Source organism: Eleginops maclovinus, chromosome 1 (assembly GCF_036324505.1).
Source record: "Eleginops maclovinus isolate JMC-PN-2008 ecotype Puerto Natales chromosome 1, JC_Emac_rtc_rv5, whole genome shotgun sequence".
Lineage (NCBI taxonomy): Eukaryota > Metazoa > Chordata > Actinopteri > Perciformes > Eleginopidae > Eleginops > Eleginops maclovinus.
In genome coordinates, this window is record NC_086349.1 from 10,379,523 (window position 1) to 10,391,921 (window position 12,399).

General features: G+C 39.1%; 1 protein-coding gene across 1 annotated transcript in view; it reads left to right on the top strand.

Moving 5' to 3' along the window:
• Window positions 1-7,868: 7,868 nt before the first annotated feature.
• The window catches only part of sema3b (sema domain, immunoglobulin domain (Ig), short basic domain, secreted, (semaphorin) 3B), an 80,937-nt gene continuing 76,406 nt past the window's right edge, over window positions 7,869-12,399 (top strand). Inside the window, exon 1 of the mRNA XM_063885113.1 lies at window positions 7,869-7,981. The gene's annotated coding sequence lies outside the window, so the exon portion shown is untranslated. The remainder of the gene's footprint in view (window positions 7,982-12,399) is intronic.

Below are 12,399 nucleotides of genomic sequence, written 5' to 3' on the forward strand. Positions count from 1 at the left end.
CATACCAAACCTCTTTCGTTACTTCAAGTACACCAACCAGGTAATCACACTGATATTGTACTGTAGATATGATCAGGTAAAATCGAATGCAGCATCTTGCCAGACCAGCAGGATGCTGCATGCAGTAAGTTGTCAGAGTCAGACAGAAATACAGGAGGGAAAACTGCTTGAAATGAATCTTGATATAAAGTGCTTCCTGACACTTGTTTACACTGGAGGGCCTGTCCACTACATCCCCATTAAGCAGTGTGTTGTGTGCGTGGGAGAAAGAGCGTTGACTCTGCTCGAAGAGTCTGACCTGTATTAAAACTATTATGAGTGATGCATTTTCACCACTCTTCCTTCCACAGTGTGTGTGTAGGTATGTGGTTTTCGCTTTTCAGGCATGTATCAATAAAAATTATGTACAGATTTCCAAATTTGTCGCAAGTCTTTATATGTTTATCTCATAGACATGATGTTTGTGTGGCGACATAAGGCCATGATGCATCTTAACATGCATGTACATTTGACCACCCAAAAAGTGTAAAATATGTGACTGATTGGCAAGTCTGTAAGAGCGCCATGCTTATTGACGTTTGAGTTTTTTATGCTATGGTGTGACATCATCGCATAACAGAGGAACTGATAGTCAAGGTACAGTAGATGTGATTCCTTCAGACAGACAGGAACTGGTTCTCCACAGGAACTGATTCTGGATTCCCATACTTACTCCTAACTGACCAAAGACTCTTGATCCTTGATCTTGATTAGAGCATTTTATCAAACTTTGTCACATTTAGGGGAGCTCTAGGTTTGTCTTAACCCGTTAGGTTGTCAGGAGATGGTGTTGCAGTAAGCCAAATATAATTTGAGGAGAAGAGAGATGATTTGGGAATGCTTATAGAATGTCAAATCAAACATATCAAAGGACATGTCAGCACTATATCGCAAAGTAGATCATATAAAAAAAACCTTTTTGTAACACATGAATGCAGCAGGTGTAGCTTTACTGATTCAACATATTGTGAGTCGTTTGTGGTTCACTGCTCACCCCTGCACACACACACACACACACACACACACACACACACACACACACACACACACACACACACACACACACACACACACACACTCACACACACACACACACACACACACACACACACACACACACACACACACACACACACACACTCACTATGCAAAGTAAAAGTTTCCTTTGCAAAACATGAAGAAAGAAAAAGAAAAATGGCTGCTGTTTGTTTTGAAAGGAAATGAAGCAGAGCAGAACGGCCGTCTGAAAAGAAACCCAGAAAAGAGAGAGTGTAAAGGTGAATGCAGCGACAGAGAGGATGAAAACAGTGTGTGATAAAGGAGAGGCAGGAGGTGTGTGTTTAAGGGGTGAGGGCAGGAACTCGGGGTCAGACCGCCTCTGAATATCTCTACAACAGGAGCAGGAAAAAGGCGGGGGGTTGTTTCAGACCACACAGATTACAATAGATCTAGACAAATCAAATTTTTACTTCCAATTTGAAAAATGGATGAGTTGGTTGGCTTTTTGGCCATCAGTTATGTGATGCTTTCACTTCTGAGGCTGTCTAGGTGGGACGATAATTCAAAGACTTCTCCAGAACCATTAAGTCTACAGTACAGGGGACATAAGGTCACAACATCCTTCACCATTTCAGTCTAAATAAGAGCTCTCAGTGATAAATTAGACCTTTTTCTAGCCTCTCTCACAGACTGAAAAAAATGCTCCATGGAAAATACCAAAAGTTATCTGGATGGAATGGATTTAACAACATGTTGAAAAGCATGAAAAGTCTGAGGAGATTGGTATATCGACTTAAATAAAGTAAAGCTTTCACTTTACTTACAATTAACAACTATGACCATCGTTCAACATGATCATGGAACAAGATCTGAACCAAAATGTCACATTGATTCAAGACAAAGGGAACACATACTGCACACTGGCCGTGTCAATTCAAACCTTGATTGGATGAATGGAGAAAGACAAAATGAACGTAAGAGAAAGAAACATCAATCACCGGATCGTGGATGTTAACTATTCATTAGTGTGTTCTTGCCTTTCTGCCAGCAACACTACATTTAGTGCTTTCCGTGCAGCAGACACAACAACCTGTGTGTGGTCAGGGGTCTGGATTTCTGCACCTGAACAGGTCATTTCTTTCAGACAATGATGGGCTGTCAACATTGAATAACATGTGCATGTGTGTGCGCTTTGTACATGCTCACTCATGCATGTGTATGAGCAGGTTTTCCAACACTAGAGTGTTTCTATCATAGCTGGATAGCATGGAGAGCAAGGCGAATGAGTTCCGGCTGCATTTTAAGGGCTGCAAAACATTTAAGGACAAAAAGTTCAGAACTTTGTTTTAAAATTCTGAATCTGTCAAAACTCTGTTGGGTTATTCAGTTTTAAAGCCAGAGTGAAAACAGAACCTTAAATAGATGCTTAATCTAAAAGATTAACAACATGGGTAGTCAAGCATGAATTAGTCCCTGAAGTGTATTAATGTAATGTAATCATTAATTTATGTCTACTCTACATGAAAGCTTGTATGTAGCAGTGGCCTTGGATGTGGAGCAGGTAGAGAGATGGAAAAATGTGCATCATTTAGAGTTCAGCAGGTTACAACCGGAATGATAGATATAATTGAATGTAGAAATGAAATGAAAATGAGTTTTTCAAGGATGCTAATCTGCACAGCTGGAGGTGACACTGATGTGAGGGTTGCAGGAGTTAGGTTAGGTTAGAAAAAAAGCTAGGTTAGAGGTGTAATGAACAGGCAATGTGGGAGAAGAAAGGAGAAGGAAGAAAGAAAATGGGCTGTGGGCTATACTCTGAGGAAGTCACCCTCACGGTCAAAGATAGAGGCTAACAGATTAAAAGGTGAAGGATGATACACAAGAAACCCACACATCACACACACCCAAGTCTAGACAGATGATATGTCCGTGAGATGGCTTGTTTGTCTGGTTTGCCAAAGGTCGATGTTTAGTTGTCTGAATGCATGTGTGGATATGCATGAATGAATTTGCGTGGCATGAAATATTCACTCATCATATACTTGGGTCTGTTTGCATGCATGTGTGCAATCAGGTCTGTCTACAATCTTTCATATAAACTCAACATAGAGCTTTGTAAGATTTTGTAATAATCATATTATTTCTTTGTTGAATCTAGAAGAAAAACACTGGTTTTCAGCCCGATAAAGCCTGGTAGCCTGACCACACCAATACCTGATAATATCTCCTTTTTTACTAATTTTAAACTGAATTTGTGCCATTCAAATGTCTTAGTAATTTGTTTTTGGATGCTTTGTGTAACATTCCTCTTACTGGGTGTTTATAGTATTTTGTTGTCTTGTCTTGTCTTTTGTGATGCACCAGAATAACGTTCTTAAATTATTTTTTTTTAAATCCATCTAGTCTGTAACATATACATATTTTGATTTACTGGTATATCTTTATTGAACAATGACCATGTAAAAAAATACATTGATCTCAAAAAGACAAGATATACTTTATGCCCGATAAAATAGGTGAAAGCTTATTTCCATCCGAATCAATAAAGGGTACAACCCATTCCCACAAAATGTGGTTTTATAGTCTTTTATTTAGCAGGAGTCCTTTTAGTTTGAACTGGTTTTATGAGTTTATCCTGACTCACCCAGTTGAGAGCTAATTTTAGCCTCTGGATGTTTTGTGAACACAGCCCCAGATTCAGATGACTCACTGCTGTCACATGGTCGCTGGTCAAACAGAAAGTGGAGTTTTAGAGGTAATTAGAGGAAAAATAATTTGTGGAAATTTGCAGAAAGAGGCCAGGGGGATTTTACTCATTATTGATAATGGATGGAGCAGGCAGACATCTGCTTTGGCTGGGGGGGTGGGGGGGGGGGGGTTTCACGGAGCAGGTTAACTGTTAAAACACTGAGATTCTGCCATGCGGGCAGGACTGTAAGGGGTGTTTGAAAATTAGGGAACATATTGACTGTTAAAACACATTGGTGCTGCCATGTGGAGAGAGAAGGGAACAAATAAAAAGCAAAAGGAAATATAAATGTTATGGTTAACCGTTTAACCTCCTGAGACCCAATCTGTACAAGTTAAACTGAAAATAAGCACATAAACCTGTCAATAGTAAAGATTCATGCTTTTGCCTGATACTACACTGAATGCTCTAGATACTTTCATGACATGAAATTAGGGAATCAAACCTGACACCTTATCCCACAGTAAATCCAACCTCTGGGAGCTCGCCCTGAAACCAAAAAGTGGAGAGGCAGAGAAAAGGAGTGTGAGGTCATGTCTGTATTTTCTTCTCACTGCTTATACAGGTTAACTGTAAAAACAATGTGTTGAAATGAGTCAGATGCAGAAATATAAATAAAATAAGCTGTGGACAGTAAATGTCCATGGACAGTAAATGCTGAACACTAATTCAAATTCCAGGAGCTGCTAATACTGGCCAGTTTAGGACTCAGGGGAAATATGTATTTATGCTCTACCTTTAAGTGTTGCCCTAAGATAAAAAGCAGAGGGTCAAGTTTTCACAAAACAATGATGTGCTGGAAATTCATGTAAAAAGAAATGAATGACATATAACTGTAACCTAAGCAAATTAATTTACCTATCATTTCATGTCAAGTTAGAAGTCAGATTCTCAAGTGATTTGTATGGTTTATTATCCATCGTATTGTGATTGATACGCTTCATATTGATATTGATAGCCATGTTATCATTCATTTATGATTCAATCTAGTGAAACCTAGGATTTTTTGCGTTTATGTTATCTTTAGAATAACCCTTTAGATTTATATTGCTTGTTGTTTTGCTTGTTTCTACAGTAGCTCAAAACAGACAATGTTATGGTATGGATGGACTCTGAAAGCAAGGCAAATTATGCGACTACTTAGACCATTAGATTTGAACCAATGTTAGCCGTTGCAGGTAATGTTGTTTCGAACCAATCTGAAGTCTTCTTGCGAAGCACGGTGAAAAGGACAGCATGGATGAAAAATAGGATGTTTGGTTTTAGCTGCTGACTGTGGACAAATTCTGGATTTCCAACTTAAAACCAGCGGAGCGTGTAACAGCACCGCACTGCAACAGATTAGGGTGAAGTACGGTCATCTCACAGTGTCAGGTATTCTACAAGGCCATCCCAACACATCTGCAGTATTCACTGTACATTTGTCAGTGTCAGTGAGAGACAGGCACAAGAGTAGGATTAGTTTTACTGTAAGTGCAGATTTATAGCACATGTTACACTCTGTTAAGGCTTACAATACTGTTTCAGTGTTGTCCCTTTATCAAGATTTTAGGAAATACAGGTTTAGCTTAAGTATATTCTTTGAATTTCAATATAGATAATCCCTTATTTTCTCCACACAAACAATAAATTCCTTTTATGTGTACTCTTCATTAGCGTGGCACTAGTTTCTGTAAGCAGAAGAATGGCAACGTTTATTAGAAATTTACTTGTTAACATTGAACATTGAGTAACCTTTACACCATCAGCATGTTGTGATTACTAAAAGTAAAGGTACTCTGTGGAGGACTTTATTAAGTGCTTTTCATAAGTATTTTTGTACACATAAGAACTTTAACTCACAAGTTTTTAAATGGAACTACATGACTATAAACTATCAAATTCATATTTAATAAAAACATTCATAAGACTAAAACTAGTGTTGCAGTAATCAGGTCTTTTCCAGTGCTGGGTGTGATGGGGTGAAACAAGGGTGAGGCAGAAGCTGCTGAGTGAGTAGTTTCCAGGAGAAGAGAGCCGCACGAGTCACACCATGGAAAATATTGCCAAAGACATAGAGGTTGAGCTGATGGGAATCGACCAGGGAAAGATTTGGTCGGGGCGAAACAGGGCGGGAAAAGGTTGGACAAAGGATGCTGACAATGACATTTATCCAGAACAGGGCCAGCTCAACATGGCATCATAAAGAGATAGCTACTTTATTACCCAGGTCAAACGGAAATGTGTTTAATCAAAAGCTACGCAGGTTGGAGGTTCTTTGGGGAGGAGAGGGATATTTGTGTTGCACTATTTGTGGAGTAAAGTGATCATTATCATTTCTGCATATCCCTTTGAGATCAAGTCATAGTGGAGTCTGTGTTTTCAGCCTCGCCAGCCTGTTGTCCAGGTGCACTCCAGGATATCTAGAGTTTGAAGTTTTGTTCCAGAGACAGAACATTTTATCTCTATTTAGAGGAGTACAAGAGGAAGCACAAATCTTTCAGGGAGAGAGACAGAGTGTGTAAGATACAGGGATTTTAAACACTCCCGCACAGGTGTCAAAGGTGAGGTTAGTCCTACACTAACGAGAATGGAACCAAGCAATCAGGCACTGAAACTTAAACTGAACACCTGAGAAGCTGTTGGATACGTTCTGCGGTGCATTTCATTGGAGAGGGATCCACTGATTGGGTGTTCTTTTTAAATATGTAAATGTCCCAATGTGACCATCTGATTATCACCATTAAATTAATTTATGTGAAAAAATATTATCTGGTGAATGTGATTTTTCCATTTTTGTCCTTTCATCGTAGCGTAGTTCTCAAGACAGCGAGTCAGCAATATGCTGCGTGTCTTCTGCAGGTAAACATAAAATAAAATCTCTAAATCAGCTAGATGATATCTAAGTCATCTAAGTTATCTCAAGAAGGAGTCATCAGTGTGACTCTTTAAAGAAATACAACATCATTATTTTTTTCAGCCACACAGCATGAAAGTGTCAAGATAGGACATGTAGTGCTATGGTCTTACCTAAACTATAGCACTGAAGAGAGAATGTAATTTAATGTCATGTAATATTTCACAAAATTCAGTGTTTCATGCTGTACAGCCCTGCGATCAGAATGAACATGGGTAAGTCAGAGGATATTATTTCCAGAACTCCTGCAGTGTAAACCAGAGAACCGATCCCCTCTGGAAGAGATTAGAAATACAGATCAAAGAAAAGAAAAAAAAATAGGAGGAAAGAATGAAAGAAAGAGGGGGGAAAGGCATATGATTTGGGAAAAAAGATTGTGAAAAAAGGGTAGGAGTTGAACAGAAGAAAGAAAACAAAACCAACTTTGAGTAGGAGAAGGTGATGATCGAAAGGCTTATGTTGGGGTACGTGATAGGAGGGAGGAGACTTTGTGCGGGAAATGATCCGAAGGTCACAGTGAGGGATTATTATGATGTGGGGTCACAGGGCTTTTCACCTGGTAGAATTGGTGAACCGAAACATTTGGAGGGATTGAAGGGAAACTGCAGGAGCAGATGAAGGGACAGGACAGTGAAAGAAGCAGGACTCAATTTTAAAAGGAAGTCAAAGGGAGTCTAGAAAGAGGAACCATATACAGTAATCCAAAGAAGATTTCATAAGGTAGAAAACAGAAAAAGATGTGAAGGAAAAGTGCTATTCAGTTGGGGTTGTCTGCGGTCCACCTAAATGTTTAATTATTGAAACCAGGACATTTGGGCAACAGTCTGGGATAAGGGGAGTTAAGTTGTTTCAAATAAACTGGCACCCTCCAAAGCTGAAAGACATTGATGGGCCTACATTCAGAAAAAACTCCCTTTATTTTGTCTTGAAACCCCATCAGAATGTAAAATAACCCCGTCAAACTTTACCACATATTACAGAATGACTTCATGATTTAGCAACTTTTGATACCTTAGCTGTGTCCTCACAGTTTTTTTAGCCCATGAAAGATTAGGTTAATCTCCAGTTAAATTGTTTAGGCAAACTGGGCGTAACTTGGGGTTTGGAACTTGTATTGAAGTTATTCTTTAAGGAAATCTTTTTCTGTGGATGCTTCACTTCAACTGATGTCAGATTCATCACTTTCACATTTTACTTATGTCATTTCAGCTGTGCGGATACACTTGAAGAGGGAAATCCAGGCCCTAACTCCTCAAGAACCTCTTTCCATCAATTTCCTGTTCAAATCGACACTGCAGGTGAGCTATTATGCTACATTGATTAAAGCACCATGTTGAGAGTCAAAAAAGAAAAGCATAATTATGACATTATTCTTAACTCTGGGTTTTGATCAAGGCTCATTAAAAGCAGTAGGCCACCACACTGGGTCATACAAGATGTGTTGGTGTTCTGGCTGGATCTGGATAACATTTTCAGGCCTGTCATACTCCAAAAGGAAATGATTGTTATGGGTTCTTGTTAAACAGTTGCAAATCTGTCATCTGGAGTTGCGTTTTAAGAATAAAAGCTGCTTTTACCTTTTATGTGGTGAGCCTAATGTGACACATCTGCTTGACAGGCAGAGCGACCTCAACCGAATTATAGAGAAGAAGTGATGTAAATTGGAACATAACACAGGCGTGAAATGAGTTGCAGGAAGAGCAAAAACAGAAAGACAGTTGATTTCTTTCAATGAATCATTGTTGGCTCCAATTGCAGAGGCCACGCGATGGAAATGACAAAGTCTCATGGGTCAAGAATGAAGTGGGTGGCTGAGACTAACTGGTTCAGACCTGTATGACACGTATTGCAGTTGGAGATATTTATGGGATATTGGTACAATCCATCAACAAGTTGAGATGAAAAGATGGCAGTTCTAAGGTGTGTCTCATGACACTGACATCAGTTGTTTTGTAGCCAATAATTTTCTTGTTCACAAATACAGGCTGCACTGTCCAAAATTACACATTGGAATTGACGACTTCCTCCCTCTCCTGTTTAACTTGTGAGTGTTACTTTGTCATTTGTTACTCAGTCTGTGGTGTTAGTTTGTCATTATTGGCCCTATTGTGTATCACCAGATGACATCAGTGTCAGTAGAGCACATCTAGTTCAAGAACGATGAGCTCATTGCAGCACATGGCATGACAACAACAAGTTCTTTGTGTCATTGGTAAAGTTCATTATTATCTTTGAATTATCTGCACATCTTTTAACAGGGTTTGTGTGCGCATGAGAGAATGGAAGAGAGATAAGAATAATTGAGAAACTGTGAGTGTGATAGCCATTGCTGATAATGATCAGCTACCTTTGCTTTTCATATCATTCACATGGACCCCCATAAGATCTTTGTAGCTAATGAATAGCATTCTCTGATACACAGTAAAAATGACATCACTCCTTTTCTGTTATTTTTCTTCAAGTGAAGTGCTGTGTTTATGAAACAAGAGCATTTGATATGGGAAACATGTTGATGTTTGCTTGTTTGCTTGGAAACTTTCTGTTGGTATTTGACATTGTATTTTCAAATCAAATAACATTGAATATTCCTTGTTTTCAATCTCCTGTCAAACTAAATGCTTGATGGTTAGTCAAGAGGACTAACCCTGACCCTAACCCTAACACTGCTTTGGATTAATTTACCATGACATTGTTACTCTAAACCAAACCAATGTCACAGCTCATGCCTAAACCTTGCCAACCCAAAACAATAAATGCAATGATTACTAGCCAATCAAAATCAAAGTGGAGCAGTTTTGCCTTTACCAGAAGGAAATAAAGGAAAGTCTGATGGCATCATTCTTAATAATAATTAGCCCTGTACCGTCTGTTTTTGTGAGGGGAGTGTGTATTTTCGGAGCAATACTCGTTTGTTTTGTGGGAGTAGGAGACTGGTACGATTACAAAAGGTTGGCTGTAGCTTAATGTTTACTGATCAAACATGAGCGTGGTACTGATCCTTCCATAACTCCATAAGTCAATAATTCTTTATACACCTACTTCTGTAAAGTTTGGCAGAAGAAACAAAATAAAGTTTGTACAAACTAGTGAAACACAAAATATGCCCTCCAAAAAGTATGTCTTTGTTGCTTTAATTCAATTAACAGGTGTCAGATATAGTCCTTAGCTCAGTACTTGGATTCAGCCCTCAGTTATAGTGATGAGTGACACTTGAGAAATGCACACGAAGATTTTGGTGATAATTTATGGGATTTCCCTGGTTTCAAGACCTATAGTTAAAAGCCGATCTTACTACCTGCACCTGCACCCATCTCCCTTGCTTTTTTCTCTTTCGTGTCTCTATAATATTGCTGCAGGTGTGTCAGTTTATGACAGAAATAACCCTTTAACAGTAGCTCTGTCTCGGCTCTAACCTCCGGTGTGCTGGCAGGAAAGGAGGTTATTTCGTAAAGATTTGGAAAAGGAAACACATTATACAAGAGAAAATAAGACATTGATATAAAGGATACTCAACAATATCTTTGTCATTGTAATATTTGTATGAGTAAAGATTTAGATACATTGTGGACACATAAACAGCAAGATACCTCAGTTTCTGTTTCTGTGAATTTGGCTCATTGTACAAAACAACAGCAGCTTGTGTCAAATTAAAGATTGAAGAAAAAATACTTACAACAAAACAAGTGACATTACGTTCAGTCCTGATAACCGATGAACTCACCTCAGTTATTAACCTTCCAAGTTTTCAGTTAAATGTAAAGTGTATTTGCAAGTCAGCTTAGGTGAACTCTGACCTTTTCAATCTATTTAGTTTTTTATCTCTAGCCATTTATTGCAAACAGCAAACTAAGACTAAATCTTGAGGTTTGAGGTTAATCCATGCATGGGAAACTGGTCCAGTTTATTTGCTTGTTATGCCGTTATCCTGCGATAATGTCTCTCTGTCTCAGCATTTCTGTTTGTGTTTGCAGAAAGTGTGTCTGCTGATCAAGGCCTTTGTCTGAGTGTGCCAGTGTGTACATATACTCATGGCCAGCACGTCACTGGTCCAGCATTTGTGTCTACATGTGTGTACGTGTGTGTGCAAGTGTTTGCGTGTGTGTATTTAAACAGAACTAAATGGCCATGACTTTTGTCTGTCTCTGCAGGGTCCTTACATAAGCCTATTTAGCCTCCCAAGGGAATCCTCACCTTCCTTCTCGTTTTTCCTCCCCCTCTTCCTCCCCTTTTCTTCCTAACCCTCCTCTCTACTCTATTTCTCTCTTGATCCTACTAACCCGCCCACTCATCCCTTTAGTGCTCAGACTTCAGCAACGGGTTTTACTCATGCTTAAGGGTTTTTTGGCCAAGTCTTTAATCATGTCTGGCACAAGTTCACAGTCTTGAACAATGGCGATATCTTTCTCCCAGTACCTTTATCCATCTCTGTCTCTGCTCTCCATCTCTTCTTCTTTCTCAATCTCCTATCCGATCCATCTGGCACCCATCGCTCCCCTCTAGGTCACCTTCTTATCCCCTTTGCACACATTCAAGTTCTCTTATCTTCCAGTAAAAACCCCATTTGTCCTACCTTTGCCTCTATCCCCTCACCCTCCCACCCAGCATTTCCTCTCCCTGCAGCACCCCGATTCAATCCCTCAATCCAGCTGCTCCCTCATTCCCCCATTTTGTGTTTTTTAGGATAATTTGAATCCCTACTCATGTCTATTCATCCTTCACTGTTTAGCCTGGGATGTAAGTATTCTATTTAGGGATGGTATACATAATACACCTCACTCCTTTCATTCCCTTAACTTTCTATATTTGGTTCCACATCTTTCTATGTGCCCCACATCTTTTCTCCACAACAACAAAATGTTTTAATCAATACGTTTTATGGTATAAAATGAGCAGGGAAGAAAAAATGCTGCTGGTTGAGGTGGTATATCAAATTTGATTTACATTATAGGAGGAATAAAACAACAAAAGGAATTTTAATTTAATGTGATAAAAATATTCTCCTTTTTGTAACTTATATTCTCTGACACACTTTTCTCCCACTTTTTCTGAATTAAATTGTTATATTATATGTACCTACACATATGTACACACATACAAATACACACCCTTTGTACGTGTAATAAATCAGCACCCAGTGCACTAAGAGTGTGCAATGCTGGTTGTATATAAATATAAAGTAAGGAAGGCAGACGGTTATCAAAACATGGATGATAATAGGATCCGACAGAACAGAGAGCGAGGGAAGACAGCCAAGGACAGAACAGATAGAGAGAGGGAGCGAGAATAAAAGCGAAAGATAAATAAGAAAAGAGCGGGGCAGATAAAAGCCAAGGACAGGAGAGAGAAGAAGAGGAGGAGAAAAAAAAAATAAACAAGATAAAATGAATTGGTTGGAAACGGAGAGTTTAATGTTTGTCATTGTCAGCCGTTAACCACCGTGTGTGTGTGTGTGTGTCCAATATGTAAAATGACTAAATTAAATATTAGTTTTGGTAGCTGGTGATGTTTTGGTAGGTCCTCACTTTGGCGCCAACCTTCCAAAGGATGTTTGGTGATTCAGACTTGGTTTTAAGGGTCAGTTAAGTAATATGCTTTCTTTAGGCCTAGGGGCATGGGAATGCATTCTTGTAATGGGGGTCCTCACAAGTACAGTAAGACAAATATGTGAGTGTCTGTTTATCTATTATTGTGTGAGACACCTCGGCTGACTGCTCTC